At 47.0% G+C, this 27,410-nt stretch overlaps 1 protein-coding gene across 1 annotated transcript in view; it reads left to right on the top strand.

The window, feature by feature from the left end:
- The first annotated feature begins 872 nt into the window (after positions 1–872).
- BLK (BLK proto-oncogene, Src family tyrosine kinase) overlaps positions 873–27,410 on the top strand; it is a 75,049-nt gene continuing 48,511 nt past the window's right edge. Inside the window, exon 1 of the mRNA XM_038573650.1 lies at positions 873–1,047. The gene's annotated coding sequence lies outside the window, so the exon portion shown is untranslated. The remainder of the gene's footprint in view (positions 1,048–27,410) is intronic.

Below are 27,410 nucleotides of genomic sequence, written 5' to 3'. Positions count from 1 at the left end.
CTATCACTACCAAGGTTCCCAGATGTAAAGGCAGGAGAGGAGCATGCCCATGGGCTCCCTTTCATCCCTGTATCAGAAAATAGGTGAGCAGTGGCTTAGCATGTGTGGCTGGACCCACAAATCTCCTGAGGTTATCTCAGCAACCTTCGAGGTCCTATTGGTCCCTCAGCTGGTGTACTAGAGGACAGCACCTCATCACTCCAGATAATAGGGTCCTTCCCACACCACCTCCATCATTCTCTGCTCTCCTGAGTTTTCAGAGCCAAGTGAAGTAGCACAATTGAAGAGGCTCTGCCATCAGAATCAACGACTGGTTGGAGTCCTATTTTTAAAAAAATGAAGAGTTAGTGTTTATTGGGAACCAATTCTGTGCTCATCACTCACAGCCACTTTATCATTTGTGCCCATAGTATCTCTGGACTAGGTATTATCAGCACTATTTGGAAGACAAAACAAAACCAACAAGGCTGAGAGAAGGGCTGCCCAGGCTCACACAGATGGCACAAGGCTGCAGAGACCAAGCTCTTTCTTGTCTAGCAGATAAATGCTGCAAAGCAGAGTGAAATACCTTGTAGGGTTAGCTTGGAGGTTTACTAACTGCCAAGTTTGGTGCAGAAAAACACCACCCATGTTATTAAACCAAAACCCCATGAGAAAACATTCTAGTGGCAGAGGGTCATTGGAACAGTGGCCCAGGGCTTGAGAAAGACCAGCTGCTTATGGTCCTTCCTCACAGGTTTTTCTGGGTCAGCGGTGCCCACTGGACCCAGCAAACCCACAGAAGCCTTCAAAGTGCTTTGTGAGAGGGGCGGGGCTCCTTGGGGGAAGCTGGTGAGGCTCTGACCACAGACCGGTGAGCCTGCCACCCCTGCCTGGTGCTTGCCACCAGCAGGAAGCCACGAGCAACGTGAACCGATTGAGACAACAGGGATGGGCTTTTTCTTTGGGATTGTATCAAGAGTTGCTGGTTACAGCTAGAAGGCTGCTGCATCACAAGGGCGCTGGGATTGAAAAAGCTATGGTGACAAGCCACTGAGCATCATCAAGGTAAGTCTCTGCATCTTTTGCTTTTTCAACCATCTTACTCTTTTCAACTGTGCAATGCTCTGAGGCCTGTAGTTGGGAGAGGGGAACATTACTTTGGATGTTACAGATAGAGAAGACATTAATATGATCTTAGCCACAACTGTGAATAGATTGTCCCTTTTTTGGTTCATTTCTACATTAGAGAGTGTTTTGTTTTGTTCTGGTTTTGATTTATAAAAGTTCAGCCATCCAGGGAGATTCGCTTCTTGAGCTTTCTAAGCTGGAAAAGTCAGAATGTGCCACAGAGGAAAGACAGAAGAAGTGTGTGGGGTGGGAATATGGGTGGGCACATGCATGAGGGTTGTGGGGCTCCAGGCAAGTTACTCAGTCTCTCTATAAACAGGGTAATGGTACCTCAGGGGCAGACATAGGAGAGGTGAGCAGTGATGTATGGGGAGTGTCTGGCTCAAGGCAAATGATTGGTGGTTGCCCTTTTAAAATTTTGTTTGTTTTTAAATATATGGTTTTCCATTTTTCAGACTTCGGGGGTCGGGTGATGGAACAGGTTTAATGATGACGTTTTTGGCTAAGAGATCAGTTTCTGAAAAGGAATGAGCAGTTGATAACATATTTGGAGAGGAGTTTTAAAATTCTAGGGTTTAGACAACTGTTCCAGTCATTTGCTATTGGGCCACTGTTTTCACCCCCAACTATCCCAACATTACCCAGGAACTAAAGAATTGTTATCAGTGTGTTGCCATAGTTAGAAAAATTGTGCATGATATATGTAGATACTTCTCCTTCCTGGATGGAGCTTGGCTCCCCTCACCTTCAGTGCAGAAGGGACTTAGAATAAAGCATGGAAAGGAAAGAACAGTAGCTCTGTGGTGAGGAATGCTGGCAGACACCATCTTAAGCAGGTGAATCACGGGATTCATCTCAAGGGATAAGTTGTGTTGCATCATATAACTTTGGCTATGGTGCAAGGAAAAAAGTACTTCCCCTCTGTGCTGTTCTTCCCCCAAACCCTTAACCCCAGTCTCATTATGAGAAAACACCAGACAAACCCAAAGTGAGGGACAATCTGCAGATTACTTGACCTTTGCAATTGTCAAGGTCACCGAAAATGAGGAAAGATGGGGAAACTGTTATACATCAGAGGAGAGTAAGGAGACATGACAACTGAACCTGGAGCTCACATCTGGGATTGGGGATTGGAGTAGATCCTAGGGGGAAAAATACCCCCTGCATTTTTACCATTGTCTCTCCCAACTTCCCCTACCCCCCACCCCTCTTAGTCCTGGAAAGTTCTATATTTCTCTCTCTCTCTCTCTTTTTTTTTTTTTAAAGATTTTATTTATTTGATAGAAAGACAGAGAGAATGAGCATGAAGGAGGGGAAGAACCAGACTCTCTGCTGAGCAGAGAGCCCAATGCAGGGCTCAATCCCAGGACCCTAAGATTATGACCTAAGCCGAAGTCAGATGTTTAACCAACTGAGCAACCCAGGATCCCCTATATTTCTCTTTCTTTGTGGCATTTCTCATTCAATTATTCTTTTATTCGACACACATTTTTTTGACCTCTGTGTAAGGGGCTTTAGGGCTAAGTACCTCACCCTCTGTCTGTCCAGCAGAGTTCACTGTGCTGGCTCAGGCTCTCAGGACTCCAAGTGCATGCCCAGAGACCCAAACCTGACCCCTTACTTGGTGACGAAGTGGAAGGCCAGAACAGAAGCAAGTGAGGCCCCTGACCTTGTGTGGAATACCAGGATGGAACCTGCCATCCTCTGGGCCCAACCATCCCCACAGAATCTGTGGCCAGCCAAACAGCTTGAGCTGTGCTGGAAAACAATTCCTTGTGAGCCATGCTGTGGGCTTAGGAATGTAGGACCAGCTCCTGCTTTAGTGACAACCTGGCCTGGGAGCTCACTGTACTTGCTGCCCTTGAGTCTGCAGCAGCCAGACAGAGCCACGTCTGGCCCATGTCAAGGGGCCAGCATCTTTGTTTGTGAGGGTCAGGTGTGTGGGGAAGTAACAAGGGAGACAGAGAGACCTGACCCCACTCCTCCCCCCAACCCTCACTCCCAGGCCCAGCAGAGCAGGTGTGCCCTGGTTCTAGGGTGATGTCCCAGCCAGATTACAGAAAGAAAGAATCATGAAACTGTAGGAAGACAGCACTTAGATGAAAATCACAACACACAGATGAAGATCAGAACTGAGATCGTCGATTACTGCTGGGCCTGGAGTACTCTTCCTGTCACATCTCCTGTTCCCCCCACTGCCTCCCTGTCTGTTTTCACTAAGCCAGCCTCACTTCTCTGGACCACTCCAGGCCATGCTCCTGCTGCTCCCTCAACTTGGGACCCCCTCCCCACCTTCTCATCTGGGCAAGTTCCACCTCTTCAAACTCCTGGGATCAGTGCCACTGTCTTCTCTTCTATCACCAATGCCCAAATCCATCCCTGTGTCCCCGTGAACCTCTGACACATGCCAAGGGCTACTTGTTTGCAGGAGTTCTGGACCTTTGCTCCCCCAGGACAGGGAGCTGGTCCTCTTTCATCCCCCTCTGGGTGCCAGGGCTCAGGACAGTGTCTGGAGCAGGGCGGGTACCCTGTGAAAAGGTTTTTGAGGGAAACGGAACAAGGGCAAGCTCTGGAATGCCAGTGAGGATTAAGACAGGAGGAAGAAAGCTTGAAGGTAGAAACGCACGTAGATTTAATAATGACCCTTAGCCACAAAGAGCTTCAGTGCTGTCGCTGTGCCCAGGGTTTTAACGGGGGCCCTTGTGGCAGAAGGTGTTTGTGATTACGTTTCTGGTGTGTTCTGCTCACTGCAAGGCAAGGTGTTGGCCGAGGAAGATGCTGGGCCTTGGAGCCAGCCAGTTCTGCATTAGGACTGGATTTGCCACTTCCAGCTGGAGGAGTGTGAGCAAAGGACCCAGGTTTCTGTAAACTAGCATTCAGCTTCAAGCCCAAATATGAGAACTAGATTGAGCAGGATGATTGGAGCTGGAGCCTGAGGCATAGAAGAGGCTCTGCTGTGTTGCCTGCTGACCCTGCAGGACCTTCACTCATCACAGACTACTGTGTGCTTTCTCACCAGAGGGCTGATGTTTCCAAAAATCAGGTTGCAGAAGAAGGTTCTTCTGGGTTCCTTGTCGTTTACCTCTTTCTGCTGGCTCCTCTGCATACCTTGATACTTGAGCCGCTGGGCTAGGACTGGGGTGAGGCAAGTGAGTCACCTGGGGTGCAAAGTGTCAGGAGGTCCTCACTCTCAGGGTTGCTCCAGTGCAGGAAACGTTTGCGCCTGTTTATGTAGTGTCTTCAAGGACATGAGGTGGTCTGCGCTTAATGGATGGAGTTGGGAGTTCCAACCTCTGAGACTTCGGACCCTTGATGAGTGTCACGGGGTCTCGGAGCTCTCTGAACTTGTCTGCAAGCTTTTATGCACACACATACTCTTCCACTTGGAGCGCTCCTGGCTTCTACTACATTCCCAAAAGGATCCACTAACACCAAATATTTGGAATCACCAAGTCCGATATTTAGTAATGATAATTTAATTTTATCTCCCAGTGGGTTGTGGCTCCCATGAATTAGAAAGAATGTGGGCATAGGAGTACACCAACAAAGCAGCTGTGGCTCAGGGATTCTCTAACATAGAGGTTAGATGGCCAGCCTGTGGACCAGAGGGCTTGAGTTCGAGATAGCACTGCCGCTTCCTGACTATGTGACCTTGAGCAAGTCACCAAATGTTTTTGTGAAATAGCAATCGTTGACCTCACTCTGTACTGACATAACTCGGATAAGTTGCTTCTACCCTGGAGTCTTATTTCTTTATTAGTTGGTAACAGCACATCACGGTGTTCACAGGGTTAAAAGAATTAAACCCCAGAGCCCTAATTCTTAGGTGAGTTAAAACTGAAAAGTCCACAATATTTCCACCTAGACTCTATTCAGTTCTCCATGTGAGAATCACCAGAGGAGTCCTTGTAATTTGTAAAAAGCACATTTCACGTTGTAACTTTTAAAATTTGCCTTTATTCACAATATTTATTTTGAAATCTCAAAGGGAGATCATGGTTTTGTTATGTTTCTCAAAGAGGAAATGTGTTGAATACAACTGAGAAAAATGAATCTAGTTATTTTGGGGATGCCCTCCCCCCTCCCCCACCTCTCTCCACCGTCAAGCTAGTTGGTCCGAGAGCTGTGTGTCTGGATCTCAGGGATTGCATTCCAGAATCATGCTCGGGCACCCTTTCCTGGTGAGGGCATGTCATCCTAGGCTAGAGCTGATGGCTGCTGTAAGAAACAAGGTAGGGAACTTACCGTGTCATCGTAAGCATCGTAGCCGAGACTGCTGTCCACCATTCCACTCAGGACCACAGTAAGAGTTGCACAATTACTGTCAGGCTCCAGACTCAGGAAATCCATGCTTCTCTGGAGCAATGGATGTCCTAAAGATACTGACTCTTCACACCAATAATTTCCCACCTTGTGCTTTGGACTCCAGGACACTTAGAGCCTAATTTGCATTTAACCGCTAGAATTGGGTAGCCCCACCTCATGGTCTGTGTTTCTGTGTACCAGCTTTACCCTTAATTTGTTTCTCTGCCCTAATTTACACCTTGGTTGTGATTTCTTCATCTATTTTTCTCTCCTATTATTTCATGTTTGTTTTTATAAGTGGCTTCAAATCTTTCCAGAAGCACCAGAAAATGAATAAATGAACAAAAACGGGATAGCATTTTTGAAAGAGCTTGGTGCATATGTGGGTGCTCAATAAGAATTAGTTCCCTTTCTGATGAATACCTACCATTTTCTTTGATGTGAATGGAACTGGAAGGCATTACCCTGAGTGAGATAAATCAATTGGAGAAAGACAATCATCATATGGTTTCACTCATATGTGGAATATAAGAAATACTGAAAGGGACTATAAGGGAAAGGAGGGAAACTGAGTGGGGAAAAATTAGAGAGGAAGAAAAACCATGAGAGACTCCTAACTCGGGGTGACAAAGAAAGGGTTGCAGAAGGGTTGGGGGTTGAGGGATGGGGTAACTGGGTGACAGGCGCTAAGGAGGGCACTTGATGGGATGAGCACTGGTTGTTATACTATATGTTGGCAAGTTGAATTTAAATTAAAAAAATTTTTTTAAAGAATTAGTTCCCTTTCTTTGTACAAAACATAGACCAATTCCTTGTTTATTTGTTTTACCCAAGGGGCCAACCTATGGTGAAATACTTGGCTGTGAGTCTATTGTAGGTATATAAACAGCTTGTTTCACTGTCTATTTTTACAGATAGTCCATCTTGTATTGTTACAGAGATTATATGTAGTTGTTCCATGGTAAGATTCTCTTTATTCCTGCCATTTCTATGGTACAAAAAAAATTTAAAGGTTTTATTTATTTATTCATGAGAGACACAGAGAGAGGCAGAGACATAGGCAGAGGAAGAAGCAGGTTCCCTGTGGGGAACCCAATGCGAGACTCAACCCCAGGACCTCGAGATCATGACCTGAGCCGAAGGCAGACGCTCAATCACTGAGCCACCTCGGTGCCCCACAATCAATTTATTTTTAAAAAGAAAAATTTTTTTTTAAAGATTTTATTTATTTACTTATGAGAGACAGAGAGAGAGAGGCACAGAGACACAGGCAGAGGGAGAAGCAGGCTCCATGCAGGAAGCCTGATGTGGGACTCGATCCCGGAACTCCAGGATCACGCCCTGAGCCGAAGGCCGGCACTTATCCGCTGAGCCACCCAGGCGTTCCTAAAAAGAAAATTTATTTATTTATTTATTTATTTATTTATTTATTTATTTAGAGACCACATGCATGAGTTGGGAAAAGGGTTGGGAGAAGGGAGGTCAGAGGAGGAGGGAGAAACATCTTAAGTAGCCTTCATGCTCAGTGTGGGGCTGACGTGGGGCTTGATCCCATAACCCTGAGATCATGACCTGAGCCAAAATCAAGAGCCAGACGCTTAACTGACTGAGCCACCCAGGTGCTCCACAAGAAATTTACTTTTTTTAGTAGTATTACATTTGGAGATGGGATCAAAAGTAATAAATAATCCATTTCATGGTTTTATTTGGGTGGCTTAATGGGAAAGGCTCAAATCTATTTTCCCCGTGCATTCATGTGGAAAGGAATCATTTAATGTTGTGGTATCTGTCTGTCTGTCTGATGGGCTCCCTGGCAACTGTCAGTGCAGCGGTGGCGGGAGAGGGGGTGGTGGTGCGGTGGGGATGTTAGGTGAAAATAGGTATCTTCTAGACTGAGAGCAGTAGTATGCTGCTAAATGTTCAACAACCCAATCTCCGAGGAACAAATGTACACACACTCATACACACATACGTTTATTATCAATTTCACTGGTATAAAGAATATGTAGCACATAATTTACAAATAATAACAACATATGCAATATTCTTTATTATAAATAACACAGAGCCATTGATTCTCCATAGAGTGCTTTTGTTGACTTTCACCAAATTCTTGTATCCACGGTCAAGCTACGACTGCAATTGACATACAAGTACAGGGGCGGCATGAATGTTGCAGGTATTTTCATTTATGTTAAGACCGAAGTGACAAAGACATATTGGAATTGCACTTGGTAGGCAGTGAGGTCACTGGCTTCTTTGCCAAACTGGATAATAGTTTTTAAATACTCAAAAAACGTTTCTCAATTTTTTAGTGCTATTAATGGCTACACATAGGACACATTTTAATGTTTAACCTACATTCTTAACATTTTCTCCATCACTGTATGAAGCCCATACAATCAACAAAAAAAGCAAATCAACCCAAGTTTGAAGCCCTTGCCTCTTCCTGTGGTGTAAACACTCCTAGCTAGCCAACTTCAAGCTGCCAATGTGACCTGACTGAACAGGGGGCTGGGAAGAAATGTGCAGTAAGCACATCATTATACAGCATTTCCACCACCCAGACATGATTGATGTAAACAACCTGGAAAGCAGAAATAACAGTGAAAGGTAGTGAAATAAATAGGGAATGAGGACATCTGAGAATTTATTATTACCTTCGTTTTTAATATAATTCATTTAATTGTGTTTTGTATAATTTAATTTTGATTTTATATAATTTAAATTTTATATGGTTTAATTTTGAATAGTGATGTACTTAACAAATGGCTCCCAGAATTCCCCCAAATTTAATAACTGATTCCTACAAACCTGTACAAGTTGACCTGGACACACTGCTGATGAGAAGCAGAATATCTCAGTTTCAAACCACAGATCAGCATCTTCTCTGCATCTGTCTTTGCAAAACAGAGATGAGTAGAGAATAACCTGCCTCCTGGGATTTCCTGAGTTCTGAGCCTTGTGAAGGAGGCCCAGGCACCCAGGGAGTCCTGCTGTGTGTTTGGTGACAGGAAAAGAGAAGAGAGTGCATGATCCTAGATAGAGAGCCTCTCCCTACAAGGGTCATACCCCTACACCAGTTGCTGTGGCTAGTGACCTAACTTTTGGAGACCATGGATCCCTGATGAGTTTCCTGGAGCTTATGAGCTTCTGAAAGTTGCATGCAGGCATTTGTGGACATGGGCAACCTTCTGCAAAGACCCATTTCTGGCTTTCATCAGATTTCATCAATTCAGGAGGATTCGGGACTGTTGGCACAAAAAGGATTGGCTTCTAATTAACTGCCAAGGAGTAAAAGTGGCTTTCCCATGTCATGGGAACATGGGTCAACATGGGATTCTATTCCTGCTCCAAGAATCACCTCTGAGAGGTCTTTGCCACCAGTGTCAGCTAGATATACAAAGCAGGGGTGAACCGGGCTCAGTGAAGTATGGCGTGTTCATTGTTGGCAACTCTCTGAGGCTGAGATTGGCAAGGCGACAGCTGCTCAAGTCTGTCTTGACAACCATGCCTGGTGGCTCTCTCACACGTGTGGAAGAGGTAAAGTAGGGTGTCCTTTCTACCCATATTTCTGCCAGAGCCTAACCTTAGCTAAAGCTACTTGCCTCCTGGGCTGTCAGAGAACAGAACCAGCTCCCATCCTCTCTTCCCAGTCAAATACATCTTCCCAGGCTCCTTTGCTCCATCCTGTCACCAAGACAAGTGACCTCTGAGAACCAGCAAATGGGAAGTGGAAATAATACCCCCAGAGACGCTTCTGGCTCAGACATGAGGGGACAGGCCCTGTGACTGACATCTTCCTCTGAGCTAGGACTGTGACCTTTAGAAAGATCTCATTGGCTTGTATGATAGTTTCCTGGCAGAAAGATCACTGTTTTGTGGTATAGAAAAAGGGTTTAAAACCTTCCTCCATGAGGCCCCTTGGTGAGGCTGAGCATGGTGTGCAATCCTTTCAATGCATCATTCACTGGGTTCCTGCAAAATGACACTGTAACATTCATCCCTGTGGGTTTGGAGCCTTCTGCTTTCAAATCAGGTTCCTCTAATTGCTGCCTGCACATAAAGCCACTTGTATGATGTGCACTCCACCCTCCTCCCCATTCCGCTCCTCCTAGTTATTTGTGTATTATCAAACCTGCTACTAAGAGACTGCCTGTATGTAAGCAAATTGACACCTCTGTGTTTGGTCCTTCTCTTCCTGTTGATTGGAAAGCCCATTGACAATTGAATGAAGAAAGAGTAAGAACTATGGGCCCTTGGGAGCTGGTTTTGTCCATATATAATGCTGTCATGAGTTTCATATTTAAAACCTATGGATACTCATGGTTACATACCTTTAGCTCCTTGCAGTTGGGAGAGGCTGCTAGCCATTCTCCACCAAGCATGTGCTCAAAAATGTCTCCAATATGGTAGTTTGCTCTTGGAGTTTGGCCTGAGTGACTAAGGGTGTCCTGCATCCCCCACGCCCATGAGATTCGGCCTGAGAAGGGCTTGTGGTTTTAGCCTTAGACATCCTGGAGCTCTCTGCCATGTGGTGTTTGGGGGAAGCTGTCCATTTTGGACCTTGTTTTAAGGATTTTATAACTAGAAAGACAGAAAGTAAATCTCTTCAGGGAAGGAGGGTATTTATTTTTTTTAAGATTTTTATTTATTTATTCATGAAAGACACACACAGAAAGAGGCAGAGACATAGGCAGAGGGAGAAGGAGGCTCCCTGTGGGGAGCCTGATGTGGGACTTAATCCCAGGACCCTGGGATCACAATCTGACCCAAAGGCAGACACTCAACCACTGAGCCACCCAGATGCCCTGGGAAGGAGGTTATTGATGTAGGATATGGTCTCTCTCCATCTCACACACGCACACAGATACGCACAGATACGCACAGACACACAATCACGTGGACATGCGCACACACACAGACACACACATGCACAGATGTATGCAGGCACACTCACAGCCACAACAAACGCATACCCATCCACAACAATGAAACAGCACAAATGCCGTTGCAACAAAATGAAGGAATAAAGTCTGCCTTATAAAGAGATTCCCAAGCTTCATCTATTTTGTAGAAATCCAGCTGCCAAAGCATCATCCTCCCTAAAGTTGTTCTCATTCATTCTTTCCACTGTACAAAGTTTTCTGCTGCCAAATGGCAAGAAATATCTGTCTTCTAGTCTGAGTGGGTCCTGAGAAGGGAGGGAGCATCCCCTTCCTACCTCCCTCAGCTCAGAGCCCAGACAGGTACATGGATGGCCAGCAGCTCCCTGGGGGCTCAGGGCTCAGGGATGGGGGGGGGGGCTTTCTGTCACAGGAGAGGCCCATGGAGCAATAGAGAAGGAAGATGAAGGAGGCTCCAGGTGTGCCTCTTTCCCTGGGGGTGGCCTTCCTTTGGCTGATTCCACAGTGAAGAGGTGGGGTCTGAAGCCCTCAGGCTCCCTGTCTGGTCCTTTTGCCGCCCTGCTAAAGGTGACTAAGTCCCCTGGCATCTCTAGGAGGGGGAACTGTTCCCCACAGAAGAAACCTAAAGCATGGGGAAAGTGGGAATCTCTGCAGAGACCAGGGGGTGAGCTCACCAGTTTCCCTGAGTGAGGGCAATGCTGTAGTAACATCTGTCCCCGCCTTTCTCGGACATGTCCCCAGATCTCCATGGCTTCAGCTCAGGCCATTTGTGCCTCTCGACTGGACACTGCCACATGCTTAGAGCTCCTGCCTCCGCCCGCAGTGGCCTGCACTGCCCTCCGTCCTCTGTGTGGCCAGCAAAGTGTGTCTGAAGCTCAAAGGTGGCCCTGTCACCCCCAGGGCAAAATCTCCATTGACTCCTCAGTGCCTGAGAACAAAGCCCAGGCCTCACAGGACCAGACATCTGGGTGTCCCATCCTAGTTTCCCCTCTCGTCATCCTTCAGGTATGTGGCCCCAGCGGTCCTGTCCCTGGTGACTCCCTGTTGCCCCTCACACCTCAGAGCTTGTGCCCAGCCCTCTTCTCTGCCTGAAGTGCCATCACCCGGAGAGCTCCTGAGCATCGTGGAACTTCCAGTCCCGAGATCTCAGGCTTGGTGAGCCTTCCTGTGGCCAAGCCACCTCGACCCAGGCACCAGCAGGCATGGCTGGCAGCTTCTGTCACTGAGACCAGCAAGTGGCTATGATGGCAGAGGCCTCCAGCACTATACCAGGTGAACGCAGCTCTCCACCCTCTCGGTCCCCATGTGCACAACCCGCTGTGGTATCACCAGGTCCCAGTGGCACCCCCAGAGAGTGGAGTCCCTTTTTTGAGGTCACACAGCAGTAAGCCACCTGACCCTCAGGCTGGACCTCCCAGCTCCTCACTCTGCTCGGCCACACTGTAGGGTGTCTCCCTGAGGCAGCCATGAAACCACCCTGAAGCTCTCCTGTGACCCCTTTGCAAATCTTAGGGTAGACAACGCACTGCTGAATTTGTCCTTTGGCTTTATTCTCTTTTACTTTCCAAAGGTCACACTCAGAAATATGTATTTGGCTCATTTATCGTTCATTTAAAAGAATGTGCTATTTTCGAGAGCAATGAGGCTAAGGGGAAGTCTTTGAAACTTGGCAAGGACAGCAGCTTCATAGAAGGTAGACGAGTGGGTTGAGCGAGTTTATTATGAAGGTGGTCCTAATGTCTGGACAAATATCAGGAGGGCTCAGGGAGGTGATGACAGAGCAGATCTATGTGGGGTGAGTAGGAGTCTCGGTCCACACTCAGTGTTCAAAAACAGAATGTCTAGTCTGAGTATCTTGATTTCTGCTGTGTAGTGGAAAATAATCCCAGTGAGCTCAGTGCTCTCCTCCTTTCTCTAGGGTTGGGTCCCAGTTCTGGGGGATGCGGGCACAGGGCTTAGGACTTTGGGATGGCCCATCTGGTCTTCATTAGCAATCCACACAGGCTGCTGCTAGGATGTCTCATTCCAACCTATGACTCGAGTCTAGCCTCCCCGCCGCCCGCCCCCCCCCCCCCAGGACTTCTGGCCCACATCATGGGATGCCGGAGTCCGCCCAGCACTCCCGTGCCACTCTGGCCGGAGGGACTTTGGTGAGATCCCCTGGGCTCCTCTCTGTCCGGACCAACATGCTGCATTTCTCTCCATCTGAGCCAAGAGAGTTCTCTTGTTTCTGCTTTCTCTCTCCCTGTGGCAATGGCTTAAACATGGACAAGGAGCAAAATAATAAATGAATAGAAAAAAAATTCATTCACAACCCCAAAAAACATGTGTCTGTTCTACCTGCGGATGGATACCATGGATAATCAATGCTGGACTTGTTGATTAGATTTTTTTTTTCCAACACAGAGTGCCAATGTAAACCTTGTTTCCATACTGGATCTACACACTGGATTTTTTTTCTCGTTTGGAGAGTTTAATACATCTGAAGAAATCATTAATAAGTAAGGCCTTACACAATTGCCATTTTGTTTATTGTTTTCTGAATGTTCTGTTGATCCAGAACATTTCTGAATGTTGTTTTTTTTTCCAAGATTTTATTTATTTATTCATGAGACATAGAGAGAGAGAGAGAGAGAGGCAGAGACACAGGCAGAGGGAGAAGCAGGCTCCACTGGAGGGAGCCCGACATGGGACTCCATCTCGGGTCTCCAGGATCAGGCCCTGGGCTGAAGGTGGCGCTCATAGGAGCTATGAGAGCTCCCATGGATAGAGAAGAGTAAGGGGAAGGGAATTGAGGCAGGTGGAAGGAGGAAGGATGACTTGCCAACCAGTTCCAGCTCTGGGAGGAATGACACAGGAACTTAGAAGAAAGCAGAGCACCCCGCCTTCTTACCTGTGGCAGACCACCCCAGGAATGATCCTGGATCTGCCAAGTGTGGCCTAGACCACCAGGGGGGTATCAAGATGGGCGCTGATGGATCCTGCTGAGGTGGAGTGTATCTCCGCCTCTGAGGAGGGCAGATTACCCTGATTGGAGGGGAAGACAGCACCCACATCCTCGGAGCCATCAGAGGAAGGAAAATGAACACTCTAAAAGAACTTTAATGGGACAGAAGCCTGGTGACTCCAATGGAAATAAAGGATCCAGCTCGGGAGGCCAGACAGTACTTGGAATCTAGAAGTGGCCAATCAATCTAGAATTCTAATGGGCAGTCTTGACAGTTTGGGGAAGGATACAAGGGTTCATGTGAAGAAAGGGTGGAAAAGGTGGAAAAAAGTGGAAAGGGTGTCAAAGATCAGCCTGGCATTGGGGGGTGCAGATGACTTCAGTAAGACAGGATGGTAATCTCAAATTAGGACTGGAGGAGCAGACTGAGACAAATAGTGGGGAAGAAACCAGGAGAGCTGAGAAGAGAATGGCCAGGAGTGCCAAGCTAGTTCTGTCCCTGAGACTTTCTACAACTGGGCACTGGTGTCGCCATCTCGGCTGGGGCATTTCCTCTCTCTGGGCTCAGTTTTTGATTCTGCCAAATGAGGGGGTAGGCTAAATGGGCTCTGAGTGTTCCTTCCAGTCAACCCTTTGCTGATCTACTCGGCATATGATGCATATCCTGTCAAGTGTGGAAGAGCTGCCAGTACTTGAGTGCCAAGACATGCACCAGGTGCTTTGTGCAATGATTTCACTTAATTCCCACAAAAGCGCTGTGGTGTCATCAGGAAGGAACTCACCAAATACCAGAGCCCAGATGCAGACGCAGGTCTGTGTGACTCCAAAACCAGTGCTCTTAGCTTTTCATTATTTGGTCTTTCAGCTGCCCATTGTGAGTAGAACCCTGACCCAGGCCTATGGTACGGGCAAGAGAAACTTAGTGCCCACATCAAGGCAAAGGCTACCCGTGTGCTGTGAAATCCTAGCTTGCAGAACCACAGGCAGCAACTGAGCCAAAATGACAGCCAAGGATGGAGGAGCACAGGGTGGCCCTCACTTAGCATCCGAGAAACCTCTTCCCCAAGGAGGCATCTAGCACAAGCTTGCCTGAAGAAATGGCCCTCCAGAAAATGCCTCTCTTATCCTGTGGGCTGGGTCCTGCCAGCTTGCCTTTCCCCTTCTGGGTCAGCGTCACCCCTGGCAACCCAGTAGCTCAAGCCTCCATGACATCACTGTTCATTTCCCTGTTGCTCCCCACAGCTGTCCACCTTTGGGGATCTGTCCTCTCCTGAAATTCCTCCTGCCCCATTGTCTCCCCGCCCGGGGGACTTGGCTCAGTTGCCTATTGTTATTTTTTGTGACATGCACTAAATCAGCCAGACACACACTAGGCCGTGAGGACACAAATGAGAGCTGCTAAGTCAGACATGTACAACCACCCTCCCCACCCCAGTTTGTCTGATAGGCCTGTCACAGAGATCCTGCCATATGCTTTGGGGCCATCCGATTAGGGAGCCACTCATTTATCCAGGGGCCGGAAGAGCCATGATGGAAGAAGTTCAGGAGGAAGGGTTTTACAGGGCAGAGTGAACCAGGCCCCAGCTGAGTGCTCTGGGAAGGAAATGTGTGTGCAGCATGCAGGCAGGTTGCTGCCCCTACAAGCCACATGCCCTAGCTGCAGGCACCTAGATGACAGGGAGGCAATTAGGCACTTGTCCTGAGAAAAGTGAGCCAGAGGACGCACTTCTTTTACAAGTGGTCCTTCCAGCAACCTCATAGGCCTGGGTTCTGTACTGAGTAGTGTGTTGACTATGACCTCTAAGAAGGCCGGGTGGCCTCCTGATAGCTGAAGCTGCTGCTATGGCTGCAACTTTTCTGTAATCTCTTCATGTCTGTTGTGAGAGCTGCCAACCTCCCAGCACCAACCTGCCAACCTCTCTGATTCAAGAGACCCCATGTCTTTATCCGGCACCAGCAAGCATCAGACAAATCATTTACTTCTGATTCTGGAGGGTCAGCTCCCTTGTGTGTGGCATGAATCTGAACACCAGAGGCTTACACGGATTTGGACATGGATGTCCTCAGGCTGCTTGCATGAACCTGTCTCCCCACTGGCTAGGTTCAGATGCCAAGGACCTCGGAGGGTCCGCCAGGGTGGTGATGGAAGGTGAGAACAATGAATGGGCTCTCACTGCTCTTTCAGTGGCAGGCTTGGTTTTGTGGGGAGTAGGGGAAGTCTGGGGGGGCTCTGATGGGGTCTGCCCACCTAGCCTGCTCAGAAGGGAAGTCACAGAACGAGCCGGCTGTTTGGAGGCAGGACAGGGCCATAGCCACTTGGAAGAACAGGCTGGTTTTGTACAGATTTATCATTTATCTCCTTACTTGGCAATTGGGAACATTAGATAATACCAAAAAAAAAAAAAAAACTTGAAAACAGATACAAATCATCAATAATTCTACTAACCTCACATTTTTAATCCAAGTGCTACTTGTCTTGGGTCATAGATAGTTTTTATGGCTGGAATCATAAGGGGCATAACAGTTTGGATCCTGTTTTTCTTCCTTTTCTTCATCATAACATAAGCATCTTTTCCATGGTGACATGGCTTCATGATGATCATTTTTGTGGATGCGTAACATTTCATTGTTAACTCTACTTCACCATTTCACCTGGACATTTGGTTTGATGATTCTTCTTCTTCTTCTTCTTCTTCTTCTTCTTCTTCTTCTTCTTCTTCTTCTTCTTCTTCTTCTTCTTCTTCTTCCTCTCCTTCTTCTCCTTCTTTTTTTTACATTATAGAGGGCTATGATTAAAAAAAATAACATGTAGTTTGCAAAGCCATGCTGAGCTCTATGATGTAGCTGAAGCCTATTTTTTCCTGATCCTTTCAAGGAATGCCAATTATCCAGGGAGCCAAAATGTTCATTTTGAGGGTGGAGTCAGGTGGACTTTGAACTGCATTTGATGTCATGGTAATAGTGGCCTGTGTGCTTCACCCTCTCCCATCCAGCATCTTGTGGTCTGCAACCATGTTTGCCAGCTGGGGTGACCAATGTGGTCTTGGCCAGAGAACAGGCTTTCCTCTCTACGAAATGAAGTGACTCATGGAGAAACAAAACTGGGGTGCCTTGGTGGCTCAAGTGGTTAAGCACCGGACTCTTGATTTTGCCTCAGGTCACAATCTCAGGATCCTGGGATTGAGCCCCCTGTTGGACTCCATAATCAGTGGGGAGTCTGCTTCAGGATTCTCTCTCTTTTCCTCTGCCCTTCCCCCACTCTCCCTCCCTCCCTCCCTCTCTCTTTCTCTCTCAAATAAATAAATCTTTTAAAACAAATGGAAGAAATAAAACCCATTGCTTTAGCTTTAGCTTCATCTGTCCCAAGGTTCTTTTTTTTTTTTTTTTTTTTTTTAGGATTCTCTTTGTTTATTTGAGAGGGAGAGACAGAGCACAAGCAAGGAGAAGAGTGCTGAAACTGGGCACAAAACTTGGTACTGTGTGTACAAAAGTATATTTTCTGGGAAAAATATGTACTCTCATCAGATTCTCAAAGAAGGCTGTCACCCCAAAAATGTTTTAAAAGACAACTGATCTCTCTCCCATTCTCTCTTTATCTCCTCCCCCCCCCCCCGCCCCTGACCAACACACACACACTCCTCACAGCTCCTCTTGGGAGGCTGGGATTAAAATGAAAGAATCCTAAAGATTTGTGTCTATATACAGAGGTCCAGTCATGGGATGGAGAACATATTATCCCTATTTTAAGGATGAGAAAACTGAGGCTTGGAAATACTTCCAAGGGCTTACAGCTAGCTTGCAGGGAGCTTTGGATTTGAACCCATGTCTGTTTCATACATATGAATACCCATTATATGCATACCCATTATGCTAAGGTGCCTTATGGTTGAGAATTGTTTCTATTTTTATTTCTTTAACCAAAGCTAATTGCTCATGTGTTAAGGTGAGGGACTTTGCTATGATTATGGCCATCCATGGTGCTTAACTAAAGGAAATATTTTGGCATTTTTTAAAGCCTTGCATTTTTCTCCAGGGAGTCAGGCTTATACAGAAATATTTGTGGTTGGTTAATTGTTCTTTCCGGCTACAAGCATTAACCATAGGAGGTGAGCTGTGTTTATCAAACTGAAATGTTATCACTCAAGGCTTAAGGAGCCAAAGAAACTTTGAAATTCAAGAGACCAAATTCGATAGTTCAACCCAACAGGTGGGAGCTTTCGGCTCATGATCTCCTGAATATCATTGGGCTTTTCAAACAGATGTTTTATTAACAACAAACTACTTGGCACCAATAAGTGACTTTAGCTTCCTAAATGTATTTGACTTCCTTTCCCTTAGTATTCCTGTGCTAAATCTCTGTAAACTCCAGGGCTTACCTGGAGGCAAAGAAGATGGGGCGTAATTCCATTTCACTCTCCTTGCTTCCTCTGGGAACCTTTGCTAAATTACCCACTTATTATTACTGAAAATTGGCAGCCCTTCAAGGGGTAAGATTTCCTCAATGGTAATGTAATAGTTACTTGCGGTGAGCACAGCAGAACACATAGATTTGTCAAACCACCATGCTGTACACCTGAAACTCATGTAATATTATGTGTCAACTATACTTCCATTTTTAAAAAATAGGCGACTTCCTGAAATATGGGAAATAATTATGCAATAAAAGAAAGGAAATTATAATTTAATTTTGGGCATCTTAGATATGATACAACATTAAACATTAGATCAATGTGCTTTCTTGGTCTTGAAGTATTGGTTAATGATCAATAATCAGTATTTAGAATAGCACTGGCTTTGGTATAAATGGCACCTTTCTATCATTGTCCTGGTGAATTAAGCTGTTTACTCTTCATGGCAATAGGGTCCTAGGGGTGGGGGGATGGTTAAAAAGGCATTTTCTTATGTTTGGGTTTCTCTGATTGATTAATTCATCCATTCATTCAAAACAAGAGAAAGATTTACTGCGTATTTAATATGTTCCGAATGCTAGAATGACCCTGAAGATAGAAAGATTAAAAAAAAAATACTCCCTTCCCTTGAGTCTGATTTAGAAGACAGGTGTTACAACTGATTAATGCTTGAACACTACACCTGAAACAAATGATGTGCTGTCTGTTGGCTAATTGAATTTAAATTTAAAAAAATATATATATATATAAAGAAAACAGACATTAAACTATAGACCTAGTATACTGTGGTTGGTGCTATAAGAAGTGCTGTGGGCACAGGAGAGGGGTGACAGGACACAGAGAGTCAGGAAAGGCTCCCCAGAGCTGACAATGCCTTGACTAAGTCTTAAATGAAGACTTGTTCTTCAATCAAACCCATGGAGTGGGGGATCCCTGGGTGGCGCAGCTGTTTAGCGCCTGCCTTTGGCCCAGGGCGCGATCCTGGAGACCCGGGATCAAATCCCACGTCGGGCTCCTGGTGCATGGAGCCTGCTTCTGTCTCTGCCTCTCTGTGACTATCAAAAATAAATGAAAAAAAATTAAAAAAAAAAAAACCCATGGAGTGATACCCAAGAAAATGATGTTGGGTGTTCTTTAGCTCTTTTCTAGAACCTATTATCATTTCTTAACGTGATCTAATCAGGATCATTAGCATGAAATCCTCATTCTAAACACTGTACTGCAATCAACGTGCCAACACATCAGTTGTCCAACAGGGATGTGGACAGTCTGAAGACTGATGGTTCTAAACTTTTAGGCTTTGTCCCTGTGGTCTCAACAGAGATTTTTATATGGTGCTTTATCATTTACAAATTACTTAATGATTTTGTTTGATCCTTTAAGGCAAGCAGGAAACCTAGTCCTAACCCCATTGTATAAATAAAGCAATCTCTGAGGCTTGGAGAGATTTAAAAATCTCTTCCCAGTGGTGCCTGGTTGACTTAGTTGGCTAAGCACTGGACTCTTGATTTCATGATCTCAGGGTCATGAGATCAAGCCCCATGTGAGGCTTGTGCTGGGTGTGTGGAGGCCTGCTAAAGATTCTTGCTTTCTTTTTTCCTCTGCCCCTGCCCCACCCCTGCTCACATTCTCTCTAAAAAAAAATCTTGTCCCAAATCACACAGACTTCAAGATAAATAAATATGATTGTTTCTTGATGGTTTGGAATCACTACTATTATTGTACCATGCTATAATAATAACAACAACTGACATTTATTTAGTGCTATACTATGTGGTAAGACACTGTTCTAAAGTACATATTTTGTCTTATTTGATATAAAGTCATTCAGGAACTTCCCTTCATAAAAGCATTTTTTACTTTTTTGCCTTTCGCTCATTTTACAGATGAATCCAGATTATTCACTTTCAAGGTTTTCTGGGCAACATAACATGATTGCCTTTCTAAAACATTAGTTATTTATTCAAGGAATACTGAAGTGAGTTTTTCTCAAAATTTTTTGGCCCTTGATAGAATATTTCTTTTCATATTTTGCCACAATTTACCTCATCCTTTACCTCCACACCCACTGCCTGGATTAGCCCCTGACGTCTACACCCTGGGCCTGGTTGAGGCTGCTGATGACACTGTGTGGCTGGTTCAGGAACCAGGACTCTGAATCTTAAAGTGAGTGTCAACAGGTTGGGAGATAGAGCTGCCCAAGGCAGTGCAGTGAGCCTAAGGGTGGCAGAAATGAAGATCATGTGATTCATGGACCATGATGAGGGCAGAGGGAGTTGAGAGGAGAAGAGAAACCAGGGATCCCTGGGTGGCGCAGCGGTTTGGCGCCTGCCTTTGGCCTAGGGCGCGATCCTGGAGACCCGGGATCGAATCCCACGTCGGGCTCCCGGTGCATGGAACCTGCTTCTCCCTCTGCCTGTGACTCTGCCTCCCTCTCTCTCTCTCTCTGTAACTAACATAAATAAATAAATAAATAAATAAATAAATAAATAAATAAAATTAAAAAAAAAAAAAGAAACCAGAGAACCATTCCCAGTGGGATCTCTGAAATCACCACCTTGGGCTCCTTTGGGCAATGAGAATGCAGGGGCAGAATCATCTCTGTATTCCTCCTCATTATCAGGAGCCTTCAGCAGAGCCCGGGGTTCCCCCAAACTCCACTGTTCTTCTGCACCTCCAGAAATCTGCAGTGGAATTACAGGCCCACAACACATTAGGGCTGAGGGCTGAGTGATCATCCTTCTAAAGCCCTTGTCACGGGTGAGGAGGTGGAAGCAAAGAGGGGAGGTGGCTCACCGGAGATTGCACCATGGGTTACTAAATTGATACTGAATGACCCAGGGAGGCCCTGAAGGCATTACAGAATGCTAAAGTGCCTTCTGAATACTCAGAAAGAGATAGGACATGCTTGGAAGAGGCTAGGAGCATTTATTAAATTCCACATTACTTAAACTTGGTCAGTTGGCAGACCGCTTATCTTGTATTGTACGAGGAGGCTGTGTGTGAACAAGATTTTGGGTAACCAGAACAACCCACCAGCCAGATCTCAGTGTTTACCAAAACGGAGAAGCCTATGCCTTCGAGGGTATTTAACTTATTGGTATTTTGTGAGGGGAATATTTAGGATTTTAAAAAAGATTTTATTTATGCATATATGTATGTGTTTATTTGTTTAAAGAACTCAAGTGGGGGCAGGGGCAAAGGGAAAGGAAGAGAGAATCCCAAGCAGACTCCACACTGAGCACAGAGCCTAATATGGGGCTCGATCTCACAACCCTGAGATCATGACCCAAGCCGAAATCAAGAATTGGACACTTAACCAACTGTGCCACCCAGGTGCCTTAGGATTTTTTCTTTTATTGGTCTCAGTGGCTATGACATTTTACTATATCGAACCTAATGAAACTTGTAATGACACCTGGTCTGCTGATCTGTCTGAACTTTCCCCATCTGGTACAAGGGACCATTTTGTTTCAATAGCTAGGAGTTTTAAGGACAATCCTCTCTTTATATAAATCAGGTCTAGACAGGTTCTCTGTCCCTGATCCCTTTTACCGTGTGCTGCTAATTGCTGAGTCAAGTGGTCCTTCCGGCTCAGCTGAAAATCACAATTAAAGTGATAGGGCCACAGTCTGTCCATGGGGTCCTCCCATCACTGCTCTGTTCACTTTGAGATAACCCAGTTGTCCCTCTGCGAAGGATGCATTCATGTCTCAGTCCCACTCTGAAGCCAAAGTCATAAGCAGAACTAAATGTTGGGACAAAGGTATCTGGGTACCATCGGTAAGATACCTGCAATGGCCTCCCTCGGGGTGTCTGAGGCCCAGCAGACCACTCAGTTCTCACAAGCCCTGAAGAGCAGAGTTCTTGCTCTGAATGCTGAGCTCTGAGAGGTGGGAGGTGGGGAGGAGGTAAGTGTGTGGAGGTGCAGGGGTAGGGAGCAAGCAAGCCTGTGCAGAGACACTCCTGGCTGCCCTGCCCTGTGTGTCTTCTCTGCCCATCCCACCCCTGCAACCATCCCATCTGCCCGCCTCTGGGTTAGAGTAGCCCCTAGGCCACTGTCTCCTGGCAGCTTCGCTGGTGAATGTGTTTGTGCAGCTGGCAGCACTCAGAGCTGGAGGAGGGTGGCAGAGTGGGGGATGTGCTTTAAAAATACAGATACCTGGCCCCACCTCAGACTTCCTGCATCATGTGAGGGAGCCCAGGAACCTGTTACGGTCCCAGATGGTGCCTAACACAACCGGCCAGGATGCTTTGCCTGCACAGGAATTAGGACCCGCTGACCTCACCTCTGTCCCACCTGTTCCTGGCCACTTGCCATTCCAGGGTCAGTCACAATGGCCCAGCCTCCTTTGGAATCCTCCTACCACTCCCCAATCAATGCCTTTTCTGGGAATCCTTCCCTCCCACCCCCCGCCTGCCACCCCCACTCCCCGGCCCAGCAGTCACCACAAACACCCATAATCCTTATGCATATGTCTTCAGGGTTTTGCCATCCTGCTCATAGGCATAGCACTGTAAGGAAGAGCACCCTCTCTGGGCTGACAGTGGAGATGGCCACAGCAGATGAATGAAGGTGGGCAAGCCCTGGGTTGCAGCCCAGCCTGACTCCACACCTGGCTGAGGAATCTCAGGCAAATCTTGCCTCTGTCATCCCCATTTTTTTTAATTCGTAAAAAAATTGTAAATTTATTATTTTTTTTATTTTTAATTTGTAAAGCCTATGTGGTGGTGGGGCTGTGTGGGTGGGATTAAATGGGAGCTAGAACAGAGTGTGAACCCAGGGAGCTTGTCAGTAGCTTAACACCACATCCCCAGGGACTGGCCCAGTGCCCAGAACAATAGGTCCGTGGCACCCATGGGCTCTCCCCTTGCTCCTTTTAACTTGGCATATTTCTCAGGACATGACTTTCCTTTCTGTTGCCCTGTTTCTTTGTTTCCTGTTGCCCTAATCTGTGCATTTTGTTTTCTCCTCCCTTCCATTTTCTAGGACTTACTCTTTTCCTTCTTACCTCATTCATTTGCAGGTCCTTGCTTTTTCCAATAGTAGTAGATGCACTTAAAATACAATTTTTCCTTTGAAGGACAATTTTAACCCTGACACTCCTTTCTATCTAATGCTCTGCACAGTCGTGTTGTGCAGGGGCTTTGTAGGACATCAACTCCCTGAGTCACTTCGTTCGCCTCTCTGTTTCAGAGCAGTGGTTTCAAACAAGGAATCATGGCCCATTAGTTGTTTATAAAATCAACTCAGTGGATTGTCACAAACCTTTAAAACATGAAATAAACAGAATAGGAGAAAATATTTGCAAATCATCTATTTGATAGGGGATTAATATCCAAAGTATATAAAGAACTCCTACGACTCAACAGCTTAAAAAACTACCTGATTTAAAAATGGGCAAAGGACTTAAAGAGACATTTTTCCAAGGAAGATACACAAATTTCCAACCCCAGCATAGAAAAGATGTTCAACATTACTAATTAGTGAGGGAAATACAAATTAACAGTGCAATGAGAGATCACCTCTCATTCTTTAGGATGGCTACTGGCAAAAAAATAGAAAACACTTGTTGGTGAGGATGTGGAGAAAGGGGAACCCTTGTGTACTGTCGGTAGGAATGCAAAGTGGTACAGCCACTCTGGAGAACAGTACAGCAGTTCCTCAAAAATTAAAAATCGAGCTATGATACCTATGATACAGTAATTGCATGTCTAGGTATATGCCCAAAAGAATTGAAAGTGGAGTCTCAAAGAAATGTTTGCATATTCATTTTCATGATGGCATTGTTCATTGTAGCCATGCTTGAAGGGATAAACAATGGATAAGTAAATTGTTGCATATTTGTGCAATGGAATATTATTCAACCTTTAAAGGAAGGGAATTCATTTTTTTTTTTAAAGATTTTGTTTATTTATTCATGAGAGACAGAGAGAGAGAGAGAGAGAGAGAGACAGGCAGCGGGAGAAGTAGGCTCCACGCAGGTAGCCCGATTTGGGACTCGATCCCAGGACCCCAGGATCATGCCCTGGGCCGAAGGCAGGCACTAAACCGCTGAGCCACCCAGGGATCCCTGGAAGGAAATTCAAACACATGCCACAACATGGATTAACCTGGAGAGCATTATGCTAAATAAAATGAGCCAATCAGAAAGGATGAATTCTGAATGATTCCACTTAGGTGAAATAGCTACAGCAGTTAAATTTATAAAGACAGGAAGTAGAGTGGTGGTTGGTTGGTGGAGGGAGAATGGGGAGTTGTTCTTTAACAAATATAGAGTTTCAATACTGTAAGATGAAAAAGTTTCACAATTGGTTCCACAAAAAGAAAAAAAGAGAGAGAGAGAATTGGTTCCACAACAATATGAATATACATCACTGAATTTCACACTCAAAAATTAAGATGGTAAATTTTATGTTATGTATATTTTACCACAATTAAAACTTTTTTTAAAAAATGAAGTAGAATAGAACAGAAAATATCCAAGTGCTTTGCTTAAAGTAAGAGTAAAAAATGTTTCATGAACCTTTGTTTCATAGTGGTAGTGGTGGGTGTATGCATATGCGCACCTGCGTTTGCTCTAGCTTACAGATGTACAGTATTTCTTATCGATGGTCACAGTGAAAAGGAAAAAGAATTTTGACAAACACTGCTGTGGACAACCTCAGACCGCAGGGTGCAGGGAGGGCCCAACCACCTGTGTGGGGAGAGCTCCCCTCCCTGTGTGGTGCCCCAGGGAGAGGTCAGAAGAAGGGCTGCTGGTGATGGTTCATCCCTTCCCAGGGTCTTTCTGAACTATTCAAGAAACACTTGCTGATGTCTGTTGAGAAAAAGATAATCTAGTATGTCTTATACATTCTTCATCTTCCTCCATTTTGCCCAAGAACTAAAATCAGAACACTCAGTGGGTATGGAAGAGAAAAGGAATGACAAGTATTTAGCACACTCAGTAACTGTGGAAGGAGGGAGGGAAGGAAGGAAGGAAGGAAGGAGAGGGAAGGAAGGAAGGAAGGAAGGAAGGAAGGAAGGAAGGAAGGAAGGAAGGAAGGAAGGAAGGAAGGGGTCCCAGAAGGCAGGAAATAGGTGGGAATAAAGATGGATTGGTCTAGATTTCCCAGGCTTGCAGGTTTTATGTAAACCATCTGTGCCCTCAGGAAGCTAAGAGGCTCATTGGAAGCCTTCCCAGGGCATGAACAAGGGTCTGGAAATCTCAGGTCTGGTCTGTAGAAGTGACAGGGAGAAGCACTCCGTTCTGTGGGGTCTTCAAGGTGTACAGTGTACACACCAGGTCTCCTGGGAAGGGAAGAGTGCCTAAGGACTGCCTTACCGGTGTGCCCAAAGGGAGACATTCTTTCTCTCTAGCAATTATGGAGGGGAGCCTATTGAAAGTGAAAGTGTGGTGCGTGTGTTTAATAAAGCAGCTACCATTAGCACGTGGCTTGTAACTTTTATAGATTGCTGCACACATCAGATGCCAGCAGCTCCTCTGAGGGGCTCCCAGAGGTGCAAAGAAGCCGCCTGAGCTGTGACTGACAGGCATTCACTGTGATTTGCAAATCCTACCCTTCCTGCTACCTTGGGGAAAGTGACAGCAGTGGTCTGGGCCCTGAGGTGAAGAGAAAAGCAAGGGCCTGAAGTGAGGGGGAGGGGTTCCTGTTGCTTCATCGTACCCTCCCAAGCTCAGCACCTTCTCCTCTAGAACCTCCCAAGGCTGCTGCGAACACATTAGATGACCTGTTGGATGGCCACTGTACATACTAGGACCGGTGCCTTGCTGGAAGAGGGGCCAGCGTTCATCCAGCCAAAGGGCTGTGCACGGTTACCACGTGCAGGCAGCGGAGTTACATCCAAGGGCAAAACAGAGGCCTGCCCTCAGGGGGCTTACTTTCCAAGGGGGGGAAGCGGATCCTGAACAAATTAGTAAATACACAGTGTCGTGGGGCGATCGGGATTACGGAGTAAGATAAATGAGAGTGGAGGCCTGGGATGGGGGTAGATGGGGTTTGTGTTATCTTCCGAGGGCAGGGAAGGCCCCGCTGCTACTCAGGGGGCATTTGAGCAGGGTGACATGAGGTGAAGGAGCCACAATGTCTGGGGAAGGATGTCCCAGGCAGAGGGAGAGCGAGGGCAGATGCCCTAAGGCGGGAGCCTAGTGGCTTGTTGACTGCCCAGTTGGGAAGCAGTGTGCTGGGAGCAGTGGGCGCCGGGAGAGTGGACGCAGCCGGGAGGGAGAAGAGAAGGGTGTGGATCATGGGCTTTGCCTGACATCTAAGGACTCCGGGGGGTGGGGTGCACGTGTGCACGCAGTAAAATATGCATCTCGGGGAAACGGGCCATTTTAGGTGCACAGTTCAGTGGAATTGAGTACAGGGGCATTGCTGTGTTACCCAGGACTGTCACGGGCCTCCCAGCCTCCAAGCACACCTGGACCCTCCAGACGCCTCTCTGTCACAGCTCCTGCCTTGCCCTCTGCGCCTCACCTGCTCTCAGTCCTATCTGACACAGAGCTTTCCCGGGCTGCGGAGTGAGTGGCACCTCGTGCGTGCAGAAGCCAGCCGCCGGCTCCTGAAGCGGGGCGCAGCCCAGGGCGCTCCGCACTCCCAGCTCTCGACCCTCTGATATGGGGGGTCCTGCTCCCCAAGGCCCCGAGGATAGGACCGGAGTCAGGGGCCCCCCTCTCGGAGCTGAGCGGACTCCCGGAAAGCCAGGGAAGTACCTCTTGCCTGCCTCACCCCACCCCCCCCAGCAGCCCAGCAGCAGCAGCCCTGTGCCCCCAGCGGGGATCAGCGGGGAGCCCAAGGAAATCATCAGAAAGCTGTGGGAGCTGCCTGTCAGTGGGTGCCAGGCTCTCAGAGTGCACTTCACAGAAGGGGAAACTGAGGCCGGGAGAGGGCAAGGGAATGCACAGGGTCCATAGCCCATCGAAGGTTGAGTCAGGCCCAGGACCTGGTCGTCCCCGTTGCCGCAGAGCTGGTGGCTCCCCAAGGAGCAGCCCCACAGCCTCACACAGGCACCAGGACCCTTCACCCACAATTCACAGACCAACTTTCTAATTCAGGCCCCAGTGGAGGCTTTAGATGGTGGGTGCCCCCAGATCAAGTACCCACTTCCACCTGTGCTTACTCAGCGCATTCAAATTTCACAACTGGACCTGTGAAACCCCTGCTGGATACGGGGTTCTAATTCTGAATGCAGACGCCCTGCAGCAGGGGGCAGGGTGTGCAGCAGGAGGTTCTAACTCCTCAAGAGGTCGGAGGATAATCTCTTCCCTCTCCCCTGCCCGCCACATCTGAAGGTCATCCCCACCGTGTCATTGGCATCCTCCCCGTTTCTATGAGCTCCCCCCATTTCCACCGACAACACCCTGTCTCACTACTTGTCACCGTGCCTCCTGGGCCATCTCCTACCTAGTGACCCTGCTTCCGGGCTCGCACCCCACAGTCTCCTCCACGCAGCAGCCTCACGGATCTCTCTAAAAGGTAAGACAGCTTTGCTTAAAATAGCTTAACGTGGCATTTCGAGAGAAAGCCCAGCTCCTTCTTTGCCTGCCCCCCAGCTTTGCCTCTGCCTCCCTGCCTTCCTGCGCACCCTGTCCCAGGCACACCGACCCTCCTGCTCCTAGGATGTGCCAAGTGCACGCCCTCCTCGGGGCCGGCCCTGCTGCTGTTCCCAATGCCCTTCCCGCCCTTTGCAGGGCTGCCACCTCACTTTAAAAAGCTCCCTCCCCCCTC

Source organism: Canis lupus, chromosome 25, assembly GCF_011100685.1.
Source record: "Canis lupus familiaris isolate Mischka breed German Shepherd chromosome 25, alternate assembly UU_Cfam_GSD_1.0, whole genome shotgun sequence".
In the NCBI taxonomy this organism is placed as follows: Eukaryota; Metazoa; Chordata; class Mammalia; order Carnivora; family Canidae; genus Canis; species Canis lupus.
Note: the sequence above shows the minus strand (reverse complement) of the source record. Positions and strands in the feature narration are given on the sequence as shown.